The sequence below is a fragment of the Capsicum annuum genome, chromosome 2 (genome assembly GCF_002878395.1).
Source record: "Capsicum annuum cultivar UCD-10X-F1 chromosome 2, UCD10Xv1.1, whole genome shotgun sequence".
Lineage (NCBI taxonomy): Eukaryota > Viridiplantae > Streptophyta > Magnoliopsida > Solanales > Solanaceae > Capsicum > Capsicum annuum.
Genome location: NC_061112.1, coordinates 125,438,721 through 125,451,870, shown reverse-complemented (window position 1 = coordinate 125,451,870; position 13,150 = coordinate 125,438,721).

The window sequence follows — 13,150 nt, the reverse complement described above, 5'->3', positions numbered from 1 at the left end:
AATTCCGGTATAAATAAAGTTGATTCCTATACACATATAATCAAACTATACATTTGAAACCATCTCAAAATAATCAATACTCATACTTAAACTCATATATACCTAACTTATGATCAATACATATACTCCAACACATATAACCATGACTAATGCACGTAATTAAGTACGGGGTGTTACAATTTCCAACAGATGTCTTTATCTATTTGGTCATTTCCAGTAGATGTCTTTATATGTTTAGTCATTTTAAAAAGATTACTCATCTTTGAAACATGTTAGTCATCTATCGATTCATATTAAGCCATTATATTAGTAATAACTAAATTTATTTAACTAGAATTAAACATGAATTAATAAGTTCAATTACAATTTTAATTAATCTCATGGTAATTACACTATCAACTAAGTGTGTTCGTCCTGAGTAGAGTGATCGATTGACCAATTTTATTTGAAATGATTAAAACCAAACCATAATTAGAAATAATTATATTGATTTAACTAAAATTAAAGATGAATTAGTAAGTTGACGTACAATGTCAATTAATTTTATAGTAATTACATGATCAACTAAGTGTTTCATCTTAAGTAGAATGATCAATTGACCAATTTTATTTGAAATAATTAAAATCAAGCAATTATTAGTAATAATTAAATTAATTTAACTAAAATTAAAGATGAATTGATGATTTTAATTATGATTTCAATTAATCTCATAGTAATTACATGATCATGTAAGTGTGTTAATCTTGAGTAAAGTGTTAATTGACCAATTTTATTTGAAATGATTCAAATTAAGATATTATTAGTAATAACTACATTGATTTAACTAAAATTAAAGATGAATTGATAAGTTCAATTACGATTTCAATTATTCTCATATTAATTACACGATCATCTTAGTGTGTTCGTTCTGAGTAGAGTGATCAATTGACTAATTTTATTTGAAATGATTCAAATTAAGTCATTATTAGTAATAGCTAAATTGATTTAATAATTACAATTTCAATTAATCTCATAGTAATTACATGATCATTCAAGTGTATAACTTATTGCAACAGATTTAATCTGTTGCAACAGATTAGACATCTGTTGAAAATTATCAAACAGATATACACATATGTTGTAATAGATTAGTCATCTGTTGTTACAAATGTCTTTATCTGTTGGTCATTTTCAACAGATGACCAATCTGTTGCAACATATGACTTTATCTATTTGTTATTTCCAACAGATTACTAATCTGTTGCAATAAATGACTAATCTGTTGCAACGAATGTCTTTATTTGTTTGGTCATTTTCAATAGATTACTCATATTTTGCAACATCTTAGTCATCTATTGATTCATATTAAGCCATTATATTAGTAATAACTAAATTTATTTAACTAGTATTAATAAGTTCAATTACAGTTTCAATTAATCTCATGGTAATTACATGATCAACTAAGTGTGTTCGTCCTGAGTAGAGTGATCAATTGACCAATTTTATTTGAAATGATTCAAACCAAGCCATAATTAGAAATAACTATATTGATTTAACTAAAATTAAAGATGAATTAGTAAGTTCACTTACAATTTTAATTAATTTTGTAGTAATTACATGATCAACTATGTGTTTCGTCTTAAGTAGAATGATCAATTGACCAATTTGATTTGAAATAATTAAAATTAAGCAATTATTAGTAATAACTAAATTGATTTAACTAAAATTAAAGATGAATTGATAATTTAATTACGATTTCAATTACTCATAGTAATTACATGATCATCTAAGTGTATTCGATTTGAGTAAAGTGTTAATTGACCAATTTTATTTTAAATGATTCAAATTAAGACATTATTAGTAATAACAACATTGATTTAACTAAAATTAAGATGAATTGATAAGTTCAATTACGATTTCAATGATTCTCATATTAATTACACGATTATCTTAGTGTGTTCGTTTTGAGTAGAGTGATCAATTAACTAATTTTATTTGAAATGGTTCAAATTATGCTATTATTAGTAATAGTTAAATTGAATTAATAATTACAATTTCAATTAATCTCATAGTAATTACATGAATATTTAAGTGTATAACTTATAGCAACAGATTTAACCTATTGCAACAGATGAGTCATCTGTTGAAAATTATCAAATAGATATACACATATGTTGCAATAGATTGGTCATCTGTTGTAACAAATGTCTTTATCTGTTGGTCATTTCCAAGAGATGACCAATCTGTTGCAACATATGACTTTATCTGTTTGTCATTTCCAACAAATTACTAATTTGTTGCAATAGATGACTAATCTGTTGCAACAGATGTTTTTATCTGTCTGGTCATTTTCAACATATTACTAATTTGTTGCGACAGACGATCAATCTGTTGCAATAGATGTCTTTATCTATTTGGTCATTTTCAATAGATTACACATCTGTTGCAATAGATGGGCTATTGTTATCAATCTATCTTTAATTTTGTTGTAATAGTAAATAATCCTGTGTTGTTATATAATTTTAGTCTATGACCTTGCTCTCAACCAAACACTTTCTTTCCTGTAATTGAATCTTTCCACTCCCGAATGCTCAAAATCCTACACCTCTCAACATCTTAAAAAAATAGGCAGAATGGAAAAAAAATAAAAATAAACTCAGTCAATCAAATAAAGATTTTCTTATTCATTACATAAAAAATATTTACAACATTAGGTAGATCCGATAAAATAAATTACAAATGATTAAAAAAAATATAACCTAATAATAATTATTATTATTATTGTCAATCGGAAATTCATTGGGCAGCAGACCCCTCAGCCTTCGAATCCCACAAAGCACCCTTGCTGTTGCGGTGCCCAACTCTCACTCGAGTTCATGAACCAGCCTTTCAAGTTTCTACACGGTGTCAAGCAGAATCGTGATGTACCAAATCAGATCAGTCATATCTAGAACATGCATGAACAAATAACGTAAACACTAAACCACATATAGTATCAATTGGTAGTTTAACAAAAAAAAATGTGAAACTTAACTAGAAAATAGATGCATGTTAATAATTTTCATATTAGAACAAGAAAATAAAACATACCTCAACGGACGAACAAGAAATTTATTTTGGAAGAGAAGTGATTGAAGATATAATGGCAATTCTATGCAAGACAAGATGCAAGAGATAGAGCTGAGGAGACCTATTTATAAAAGATTGAGTGAGTGAGTAGTGCAGTGTGTTAGGCAAAAAATCACGACCGTTCACCTCTTTTTTAATAATTATATCTCTTAATTAAATCAAACTTGGTAACTTTTCGATTATTTAAATTAAAAAAATAGATTTAAATACAAAAAAGGTGAAAAGTCATAACTTTTCATCTTTTTGGCATTTTAGTTATTTAAATTAAATAGCTACAAAATTGTGTTTATCATATTTTTTTTCTACTATTTATTTACGAATCATTTTTTTAATTAAATGATCGAAAAGTCATGACCCTTGAGTTCTTCCAACAGATGATCTGTTTGTTGCAACATATGGTCCATCTGTTACAACAGATGACCCTTCTGTTGTAACATATGACTCATCTGTTGGAGTAATTGATTCATTTTTGCAACATATGGTTCATCTGTTGCAATAGATTGTTCATTTGTTGCAACATAGTATTTATTTGTTGAAAAAATAAATCAATAGCAAGATTTATTCAATAGAAATAACAACAAATCATCATTTATCAATACACCATTTTTACCATGAGATTAATTAAAATCGTAATTGAACTTACTAATTCATCTTTAATTTTAGTTAAATCAATATAGTTATTTCTAATGTTGGATTAGTTTGAATCATTTCAAATAAAATTTGTCAATTGATCACTCTACTCAGGACGAACATACTTAGCTGATCGTGTAATTACTATGAGATTAATTGAAACTGTAATTGAACTTATTAATTCATATTTTATTTTAGATAAATTAATTAGCTATTACTAATAATGGCTTATAGATGAATAACATGTTGCAATAGATGAGTAATTTGTTGGAAAAGACCAAACAGGTAAAGACATTTATTGAAAATGACCAAACAGATATAAACATCTGTTGCAACAGATGACTAACCTGTTGCAATAGCTAACCCATCTATTGAAAATTATCAAACAAATATAGACATTTGTTGCAATAGATGACTAAATTGTTGCAACATATGACTCATCTATTGAAAATTATTAAATAGACAAGATATATGTTGAAAAGCAATTTAAAATACTAAAGCTCAAAGTTTTTAGGAGAACTCAAATATTTGTCCCCTTGTCTAAGGTCTTGTATTAAAGACTTGTCTTCATTTTAATTAAATTAATTTAGTTATTATTAATACTTGCTTAATTCGAATAAATAAATGACTAACATGTTCTAAACATCTGTTGCAATAGATGACTAACTTGTTACAATAAATAGATAATCTGTTGGAAAATAATTAAAATATTAGAAAACTCAAATATTTTTAGGAGAACTCAAATATTTTTAGGAGAACACAAATGTTTGTCCCATTGTCGTAGAGACGTCTTTAATTTTAGCTAAATCAATTTAGTTATTACTAATAATGGCTTAATTTGAATCAACAGATGACTAACATGTTGCATCAGATGATTCATCTGTTGAAAATTATCAAACAGATAGAAAATCTGTTGTAACAGATGGGTCAACTATTAGAAAGCAATTAAAATACGAGGGAACTTAAACGTTTTTAGGAGAACTCAAGCGTTTGTCCCCTTGATCCTTTTGCATTTGATGTATGATATATTATTTGTTTCTTCTTTACCTGTTTCATGAAATTTTTCATGTGTTTTACTTATTCGTTGTGCCCCTATTTAAATTTTTGAAAAAAAATTTAGGTCAAATTTTGTTCGTATATCACTTGGACATTACTTCATAGCTTATTTTTGTAAGTAAAATTATGATTTTTGTTGAATTTCTTATTTGGTGTATCTGCTGCTGCTACAATGGATAGAACCTGCAACATGAATCCAACATATAAGTCATCTATTACAACAAGTGAGTAATCTGTTGCAATATATGACTAATCCGTTGCAACAGATGACCCATATGTTGGATTTATGTTACAACACTATAAAATGAATCCAACAGATGAGTAATCTGTTGCAACAGACTACTCATTTGTTGCAACAAATTAGTCAAATATGTTGCAACAGATTACTCATCTATTGCAACAAATTAGTCATATATGTTGCAACAGACTACTCATTTATTGCAATAAATTAGTTATAAATGTTTAAACAGATTAATCATATATGTTGCAACATATTACTAATTTGCGCAACATATTTGTCATATATATTGCAACAAATTACTAATCTGTGCAATAAATTAGTCATATATGTTTCAACAAATTACTCATCTGTTGGATTCACGTTACATGTTTTATCCACTGTTGAAAAACAGCAGTAGCAGATACATCCAGCTAAGAAATTCAACTAAAAAATAACAAACATTAAAAAAATAACAAAAAACATAAAAAAAACAAACACCAACAAATCAAGTTCCTCGTTTTCGTCATAACTTAAAAGCCGTAATTTTTTACCTGTGAAAATAAAAAAAAAAGATGAAGAACTCGAAGTTGTTGTCGCCGGAGAATGTTGTCACGTCGATTGACGGTTGAAAGTAAAAAAGGAACGGGCAAGAACTCAAAACTTTTTGTTGTCAGAGGTTGAAGTTGCACAAGATTGAAGGGTGAAATTTAGAAAGTTGTTGGTTGGAAGAAGTTAGAGAGAGAAACTATCGAAAGAAAGAAAAGAGATTGATTTGCAGAGAGAGGAAAGTTTTGTGGGTGTGGTTTAATTTGTATTTTTGAAAAGATTAAAAAGTTTGAAAAATATTAATTAAGTTCACAATTAACCCAATCAAGTTTTTAAATTATGTTTGACCCTTTAAGTTGGTCAATGTCACCAATCCTTTGTTCAAAACTTAAAAGACACCTTTCCTTCAACTTCTTGACATACCATGGGAGTACAATTTTTTTTCAAATTTTAGTGTGTTTAATTTCCTTTTTAAAAGGACTTGTATGAAAAAATATGGTATCTCATGTAATTTTCTTTGTAGAGTGTACAATTTTTTTTTCCAGAGATATAGTAAAATTTAGGTAAATAGACTCTTGAAACGTGATAACTATTTTAAATTTAAAATGGAGGGAATGTTAATTAACTATACTAACCATCAAGGAATAATTTGACCTAGCTTGTTATCTCCAATTTGTGAAAGAGTAGTGTAGAAAAAGAAAGTATACTCATTGAAATAGTAAAATAAAGAAATTTAATCTGGCTTCCAAATACTATTTACATATACTTATCGTATATAATATCTAAAATTTACATATATACACCAACTAAAATTTCCTTATTACATAATATACCAATTTGACAAAGTATTTACACATATACCAAAATATTTATAAAAATCCCTTTATTTTCAACCTTCTCTCTCTTAAAACATTATACATATCTAAAGAGGTTTTCTCTTCCATATTTTACTCCCCCATATCCTCCCACAACACCCGATAATTACTCCATAATTGAATCTCCTTATTCTCGACAAAATTGAAGAATCGTGTTTCTGGGGGTTACAATTTGTATGTTTGAAGTTTTTTTTTCTTTTTTTTTCAAATTTTTCAATTTTTAAAATTGACCGTATATTTTTTGTGGTTGCATGTTTGTTTTTACCGTATTTTCAAGTTTAGTAGTTCGATTTTTATGTTTTCTTCATATAATACATTTTCGATTCTTGGTTTGTTTTTTTGTTTTTTCAAAATTACCTATATTTGTATTTTTCAGTTTATTTTATGAATGCATGTTTATTTTTAAGGATTTACAACATTTTTGCAAGTTTTTTCAAGTTTCGTAGTTGATTCGGGTTAATCGAATTACTGAAAAAATTTGCTAATGGATTCTTGTCCTAACTTTAGTTTAGGACTTAGTCAGTTAGATGTACCTGTTGGGTTTGTTCCTGGTACATTTGATTTTGAAGAACCCGATTTCTTAGATAATCGTTCAAAGCATCGAAACGATCCCACAACAATGAAGAAATTGAAGGAAGCGGCCACTTTCAAATCAAAGAAATCAACTTCAAAAACGGCAAGTAAGAAGAAGTTTGATGATTCCGGTAGACCACGTCTTCCGAAGGTATTGATAAAACATTATACTTTACTTATACATTTGATGTTTTTATTACGTATAAGAGGCATTTGAATCTGGGTGTGTTATTATACATTTATGAAATTTTTGTTATGTATAATGTTGGATTATACATTCTGACAACATTACATGTCATATATGTTTAAGGTGAATTGTTTAATCTGACATTATACATTGTATATACTTGATTATTAATATATACAATGTATAATCTGACATTATAGATTGTTTAAGGTGAATGCATGTTTAATCTGACATTATACATTGTACATTATACATATATGTTTAGTGAGGTATTCTTAATGTATAAAGTGACATTATACATCTGCTAATGACATTGAATTTATGAAGTGACATTGAATTTAGTGAGGTTTTCATAATGTATAAAGTGACATTATACATCTGAATAACTGATATGTCTTTCATGTATATAATGTGAACTATTATAGTATTATACATTGCTTATACATTCCATTATACATTGCTTTCCATACTCTTATTATACATAACAGGCATTTTATGGTTTAGTTGATGTTATACATTTATTGAGGTTTCATAATGTATAAAGTGACATTATACATCTGCTAATGACATTGAATTTATGAAGTGATATTGAATTTAGTGAGGTTTTCATAATGTATAAAGTGACATTATACATCTGAATAACTGATATGTTATACATGTTTTTAATGTGAACTATTCTAGTATGCAACATTATACATTATTGCATCTAGAAAATGTGTAACTTTTTATGCAATTATTGTATTTTTTTCAGGGCATGAAATATCGTATGGATAAAGTCCTGGAGCACTCTTTGCATATTTTGAGCTTATGCAACCGTGGTTTTGCTGGAGACATAAAGTCTTATTTTGAAGAAGATGTTTTGGGAGCATTTAGAAATACGTTATTTGAGATTTTTCTTGACCTTCCGCAGTGCAACTGGATTGGGCAGATTTCAAAATGTCTCCTTATGCTAGAAATCCAACAAGAAATTAAGGACGAGATATATGTGTGTGTGCAGGGAAAGATTTTGAAATTTACCATGCTTGAATTTGTCATTATCACCAGCCTGAAATGCACCGGTGATATTGATGAGTTTATGTATACTTCATCATCAAAATCCCCTTTGATGTCGAAGTATTTTCCTGAATCTGGAGGTGGTATAACTAGGTCAAAACTGATAACACATGTGAAGATGGGAAATTTTGAGAACTCTGAAGATGCTTTGAACCTTGCGATATTATATTTTATTCATACATTCATGTTATCTCAGCATAAAGAAGCACCAATCAGTGTAACTCACTTCCAAATGGTCGAGGATGGTCGCTACATACACTTTCCATGGGGAAAGATAACTTTTGAAAAGTTGATCAACTCATGGCGGTAGGATTTTAGAGTCGCAAAGCAGTTATATTCTTTGGGTGGAATACCCCACGCTCTAAATGTCTGGACTTTTTAGTATTGCTCTGCGTTAGATTAAAAAATTGCTTTGCAATATGGAAACATCATCCCAAGAATACTTAACTGGTCTGTTGAGTGTACAAGGCCTAAGTACGAATCTTTAATGTCTGACATGTTCAGTAAGGTAATTGTATAACATGTTAAATATTTTTATTTTATACTCACTTTTTCAAAGTTCTAATATTTTATTTTAAAATAATTCTTTTCGGTGTTCTTTCAAGAATTTACAGCCTACAAATGAAGAAGTTCGTACTTTAGATTTGTCTTTCTCTGAGGATTTTGTGGTTTTTGATCCAATATCTGCTGCTTCCACTTCTGTTGCTGCAAAAATACAAACGGCGGCGATGAAGATCAATCGCGTGTTGTCACTGGAGATGACGACTATGATGATTTCATCACTGGACCTACTCAGGAATTTCTAAGAAAGGCTCGTTTGGCTAAACCTGTATCAACTGAACAACTATCCAAAAGAAGAAAAACAGTTATGTTTCAGAAAGTTAGTCCAGTTGCGACAGATGGACAAAAATCAACAAGTTCTCATTCAGTACGTCGTGTGTCGGGTATGTTTTCTAAAAAATAATAACAATTAATAGATAAACTATAAATTCGTGTGTCTGATTTTGATCATTGTCATTAGTAGAAATTGGTGTTTCCACTGATCACGAACAACTCAAGTCTGTTCCTTCGTTTTCCTTTACGCCTGAAGGACTTCTAAGTCTAATTTAGATATGGAGCATATAAAAAGTTACATCAAAACATATGTAATTTAATTTTCTTATTCAGAAATTTTAATTTAAAAAAACATTATTTGTTTCTAATATCTTATTGTTTATCTGTACGTTATAAGGTGAATGGAAAAATTGCTGAGCTGAAAACACTAATCTCCAATATATCTACTAAGGTTGTTAAATCATTGAAGAAAGAAGAGAATAAAGAATCTCTGGTATAAAATAATTGTTTCGTCAAATTTTTAATACTTTGAATAAATACTCATACATTAGTATTATTCATGAAATATAGGAAGAGAAAATTATTCATCAACAAGAAGGTGCAGAAGATGGATCAAAAATAAATGACAGTGTTCATAAGACTGATTTGTCGGTAATGTTAATCTAAATTAAATTGGCATGTTACGATAAATCTGAATATCTCCAACATCTTAACCTATTTTTGTTGGGTTCTTATACAGCATAAAGATGAGTGCACGGGATCAGTCATTCACATAACAAATGATGACCAACAGTACTTGAACCTTTGAAAATAGAGATCCAAGATTGTGTCCACATTCATACTGAATGTCCAACAATAGCTGAGGTTTAATTCGATCAGAAGTTATATATATGATATGTATAGATATGGTTATACAATGTAGATATGAACCCATTAAAAAAATTTCATTCGTCATTATATAAATTTGATTAAATGTACAGACATCTACTTGTCAATTTTTGTAGGATGAGCATATGAATGATCAAGAAGAGGGACATGAAGAAGAATGAAAAAACACGCACATTACTGAAATGGAAGATATATTAGTACATTTTTTGTCTATCATGTTGTTTTATTTTTGGATCCATAATAATATTTTAAATCGATTACTTGTAGGATGTTACAGTATTACTACACATACATTTAAATGTATATTGATGTGTTATACATTATTAATACTAGCAGTACATTACAGAAAATGAATGTTTTTTTATTTAAAGAATGTGTGAGCTTTGTTATACATTCATTTAAATGTATAACATTATGTTATACATTAAATCCCCATATAACAAATACATATGCATTTGTTATACATATCAATTCAAAATCACTAGTCCATATTTTTTTCATTCAACAACGTATCACTTTGACTAAATTTTTTTATAAATAAAACTTGTTACTGAATGTAGGATGAGCATAATGATGCAATAGAAGCAGGTTGTACTGAAGATCTGACCATAAATCAAAGCCCTCACATGAAGCATTTAGAGGTATTTTTTGGTTGTTCGTATTGTTTATTAACTCAAAACTTACATGCTTCTACATTCACATCCATGCAGATTAGATATCAAATTCTATAAACAGGTTTTCATTCACCATTATATGGATTTTCAAATTAGTATTACAAATTTATTTTCTCTAGCACTGTCTTACTTTGAATAATTTGTATTGTAATACTATTATAGTGTGATACTGTCTCAGATTCATTATACATTCAATTGAATTTATAAAATTACGTTATACATTAACATGACTTTTATACATGATGATTGTGACTGAATGTAGGATGAGCATAATGATGCAAAAAAAACAGATTGTAATGAAGAACTGAGCAGAGAGCATAACGCTCATATGAAATATTTAGAGGTACATTATTAGTTTGTCATGTTGTTTATCAACTCAAAACTTACATTCTTATACATTCACTTTCATCCTTAATACATATCAAATTATGTAAACATTTTTTCGTTCATCATTAACTTTTAAAATTACTTTTACAAATTTTTATCCTTTAGAACTACGTTTTACTTTTAATAAATGTGTTCCGACATGCTACTTAACTCTTAATTTAGGATATGCTTATTTCCAATAAAGAGGAAGCTATTATCAAAGATTTGGGAAAACAACATACTCCTGTTTTAAATTTTTTTCTGTTTTAATACTGCTGATTTAACACTTCAAGTCTAAAAACATAAACTTATGACATAGTACAGTCCTTTATACATTTGTGATACGTATAGATATATGACATATTTATTTTATTACATAATGATTTTACTTAAAATAGGATGAGCATATTTCCACAAACGAATCATTTTGTGCTGATGAATTGAACAAACATCATAGAACTGATGTGATAGATTTGCAGGTATTTTTTTTACAGTTCAAATTTTGTTTTTAAACAAACAAAACAATCCACATAAATGTCGCTACTGTTTAGGTATCACTAACGTTAAACATTAATATGTTTGATTTTACACATAACACATCAATCTTTAATCTGTAGGATGATGTGAATGTCACACTAACGGAGTTTGATCAAGATGCTTTAGACACACTAATAATTGAATTGTCAACACCTTTGCATACAAAAAAAATTCGATGTTGTTACACCAAATTTAGTGACGGAAAGCTAGTGGTCACTTCCAGATAGTCAGTTTTCACTAGACTTTCCTGATGCACAAGTAAGGAAGCTTGAAGTAGCAAAATCTCGTGAAGTAAAACATAAATCACCTGTTAAAAGAGACAGAAAAAAGTCAAAGATTTTTAGGTCACCATACATCACAAAATTTGGATCGAGCTCTAAAGATGAAGGCAGTTCTGATAACAAAGAGAAACAAAGGTATGCTTTTGATGGTTGTACCATTTATGAAGACATGCCTAATCAATTGATCAGCGATTATTCACAGTGGCTTGAACTTGAGTTACTGAAATATCATGCATCAAAGTAAGTTATTTAGAAAGTTTACTAAATTACTGAATTTAGTACATAAGAATAAACCTTGGTGAAGTCTAATGCTTGTTTATGTTACAGGAAACAAACAGACAATCACTATCTAAAAAATGTGTCAGGATCAGGTTATCCTCTATTGGACTTTATTGTTGCACAAGCACTCTCAAAAAATTGGTTCTACTTGATGACGCAACCCAAAATGTGTTGGAATAATGAGGTAAATTAAACTCAACTATATCATGATTCTTTAAACTTTTACTAAAAATATTCTAATTATTACAAAATACATAAAATCTATTGTATTATTACGTGTCATACATATGGTGTTATGTACAATCACTTATTATACATTTAATTGTAATAGCTCATACATTGATGTACTTTGTTGAAAACATAATAATAACGAAAATATATGACTTCGAATTTATTTTATGACACAATTTAATACATGTGGTAAGACATATAATCACATTTAGTACATGTTATGTTAATACATCATACATTATGTTAATACATCATACATTATTGTCATTTATCAATACATAATAACAACTAAAAATTATGCATTAGTATCTGTTGTATAATTAAAATACATAATACATATAATCTATTGTATAGTTACATATCGTACATGTGGTGTAATGTATAATCACATTTAAAACAATGACATGTAACATATCATACATTCCTGTTCTTTGTTGCAAAATAATAATAACAAAAATATTTTACTACGATTTAATTTTATGACTACTAATTATACATGTAGTATTACATATAATCAGATTTTATACATGTTTTGTTAATATATCATACACTAATTTATATTCCCAATACATACTAATAACTCAAACATATACATTAGCATCTGTTGTATGAATAAATATCATACATGTTATGGACTATATAATCGCATTATAGATGTAATGGAAACATGTCATTCATTCAACTTCTTACGCAATACATAGTAATAGCGTCTTAATATGCAGTTTTCTTTCAGTGCTTAACATAACCTAACCATTTCTACATGCAGCACTTAGATGTGATATTCTACCATTTGAGAAAAAAATCGAAGTTGC